We start from the raw sequence: 3641 nt of genomic DNA on the forward strand, positions 1-3641 counted from the left end.
GGCTCTCGAGTCCTGTGAGTGGGGAAGGAGGAAATGCTGTTGCACTTGTCAACCTAATATATTTTTTATTTAGGTAGGATTACCTTTTTTAAAGAAACCAAAAATAATGTGAAGTTAAAATACCTGCATTTTAAAAAGAATACTAGTAGAAATTTTATCATAAAGCCAAGACAAGATCCACAATGCAACTTAGTCTTACATATCAATTTTATAATTCAAGGCCAGCCCTTCAGACTTTTCCAGCTATGAGCTCTACCCTACCTCACTCTTTTTAATCTCATTTTCAGTGCAGTGTGTTTTTTGAAAGAGAGGAGTTTAAAATATTTATATAAAGCTTTATTAATTGATTCATTTTATTCAAAATGAGTACTGTTTACTTAACACCCTTAAGTGCCCGATTCTCTCTAGGGTCTTGGATTAATGTAATGAAAAAAATATTGAGGTCTCAGTCCTGATGAATCTTCATATCTATTGGGAACAAACTGATTTAAGAAAATGTATACATAGAACATCATAATTTATTTACCTTCCTTTCCTAGGCTAAACAGTTTCATGAATATTTGATTTAATCATGTATTCTTATTTCTAACAACACTGAGATTTTTATTTGAGCGTTTGATTTATTTGCTCCATTTATCCAGTTGTTTTCTTGGACTAATTAGTTTGCTTTTTTCTCTATGTGTACCCACTACACAGTGTTAATTCCCACACACCTAATGATGTCTCTTCTCCTTTGTGACATATAACTATAGAGATCATACATGGTGTCCTTTCTTTTTTCTTTCATCTCCTGGTGATTTACCAAAGGATCAGATTCTATTGCCCAGTCCCCACAGAAGACTACTCCTTCTTGTAGCATAACATAAAATATTTGTTAACATTTTTGACCAAAATGTACTCAGTGCTTCATTTTGTTCCAGCTCTATACTTTGTTGTAAAAATTAATGTTCATGCTACCAGTACACCTTAACATATAACCTTCAATCACAGATTTATAAACTAAATTTCTGAACTGCAATATTTCATGAAAAAAGTTTCTAATTCATCAAAATATATTCTTTCCAATATTTAGAGGTTGAAATATTTCTCTTTTTAAAATAAAAACATGTTTTCTAGATTTTTCTTGTTGGTGGTATATAATTATTTCTTAATTAATTTTATTGTGGGACTGGTTAAGAAAATTATGTTTCAAGTGTACAATTCTATAACACATCATCTGTGTGTTACACTGTGTATTTGCCAGCCAATGTCAAATCTCCTCCAATCACCACATAACATATTTTACTCCTTTACTCTGTCCTACACCATCCCATCCCTCTTCCCTGTGCTAACCACCACACTGTTGTCTGTGTGTAGGAGTGCTTTTTGTCTTGTTGGTTGATTTGTCCCCTTAAGTTTTATATCCCATATGTGACCGAAATTACATGGTTCTTGAATTTTTCTGTCAGACTTACTTTGCTTAGCATGATATTCTCAAAATCCAACCATGTTCTCACAAATAGCAGTATTAATTCTACTTTGCTAAAAATCTACATAACTTTCCAAATAATTTTTTATTTACAGGTTTCAAAACAAATTATACTGTATTAGAGATTATTATGATTATTACATTTTCCAAATTTTATAATTAGCATTTTATATACCATTTTTTAAGCCAGGACTTTATTATTGACTAATATATTCTAAGGGATTCTTTCTTCCAAATCTCTTCTTTTTATTTTTATCTTTGTTTTCAAGTCATTTCTATGTCTTCTAGAATTTTCTTATAAAGTAAATTTTGTTTCTTTTTAACTGAGTTCTGCATTTTATATGTTTATTGTAATATTATTTTGAAGTATTATAAATTGAATAAGAAAAAGAAATGTTGCATGTTGTAAAAAAAGTTTGATGAATACACTCTTCTAAAAAATTATTCATAAGCATTTAAGTAGTGTTCTCACTTAACCCCATTTAAGCATGTTTTGAAACAACTCCCATAATATCTTGACTCAATATGCCACCACTACCTGGTGAATAAAGTTTTCCTAATAATTATTCATATTCCTTTACAATCATTTAAATATATTTGCTTTTAAGACTGTGGTATGTTTTTAAAAAGTGGAAAATGTATTTAATTCAGATAATAAATGTTTAAGTTGTTTGTGTGTGTTTTTTTAATTTAGTTATTGATCTGAGAGAGAAGAAATCGAGAGAGAAACATCAATTTCTTGCATTTTTTTATGCATTCATTGGTTGATTCTTGTAAGTATCCTGACCTGAGACTGAACCCCCAACCTTGGAGTATCACAACAACACTATAACCAACTGAGCAACCCAGCCAGGGCCAGAAAATAAATCTTTTAGTATAGCCTATTAACTAGCCTTGTACTAAAAACAATATTAATCACCAAAAGTACATTTATTGAACTTATAAAGCTTATGTGGTCATTACAATTTTTACCAAATCTTTATGGGCACTTTTACTATTTTAGCATAAATTTTTTGGGGGAAAAATGCCAATGCTACTTTAAATACTTTCATTTCAGAGACTATATTTAAAAAATTATTTTCTTCCTATATTTGAATTAAAGCAAAAAAGGGGAAAATTTATATCTGAAATTCTTACCTTTTTTCCAAAGTAGGGGACAAGAAGTGAAGAAAGAGCAAGTGAATGATGGTCTGTCTGTTTCTGTGGCTGTTTATATACTCTATCTAATGACATACTAATTATGTGCTTTGAAAAAAATCAATAGTGAGTTTCAATTCCAAGAAATCAGCATGATTAGAAAATGATTTCTGCCGAATTTCTGTCCCCAGAAATGCTGCCGGGGAGCATTTTAACAAGCAAGCAATTCACATCTAATCAAGGAAATCTGTGCAGGAAATGAAATTGTCTAATACCTAAAGAAAATCACTGGAGGACAGGGACATTGTGGCTCAGACCTCAAGTTAAGAGGGCATAATTCAGTCTCCAGCAGTTGGTGGGTCCTCCAGATCTCAGTTGTGGGAGAATGTTATACGGGCACCAGAGATACACAGGGGCTTCACAAAGGCCATAATTTCATTCTAACCAGAGCAGTTGTTAGTGTATTATGCCACATTGGAGGAAAATGACAAGATAACAGTGCATGGTGGTAGCTCAGTCATGTAAATGAAATTGCTCACTCCCAGGACCACCTGCTTTGGGAGCAATAAATTGTTTACATAAAACCAATATCTTGTACACAAAAGGAATAAGCTTCTTTCTGTAAAGAAACATGCAAGAAAAGGAATCTGGATGGCTGGTACAGGCACAAATCCTTGGTAAATCTGTTATAATGGTTGTTTAAATTGCCATAGAGACTTATTTACCTGATCAATATTGTATACCTCTCTCTATCTAATCAACCATAATAACAATAACAGCTTTATTTTTTTACTTAGTACCAACCCTATGACAGGCATTAGGCCCTTTACAGATTTATCTAGTATGATTGTAACAACAACATCATGAGATAGCTCTCCTCTGCATACCTTGGATGAAGAAACTGAGACACCAATAGATTAAGTATTATTTGTTAATTGCAAAGATACCATTTAAAACCAAACTTGTCTGAGTACTTGTGTTTCTATTGGATTATATGCAATGCCTATGTCTTAACCTGTTAAGATTTTATTATAAG

The sequence above is a fragment of the Miniopterus schreibersii genome (assembly GCF_964146895.1).
Source record: "Miniopterus schreibersii genome assembly, chromosome: 1".
NCBI classification, from domain to species: domain Eukaryota; kingdom Metazoa; phylum Chordata; class Mammalia; order Chiroptera; family Miniopteridae; genus Miniopterus; species Miniopterus schreibersii.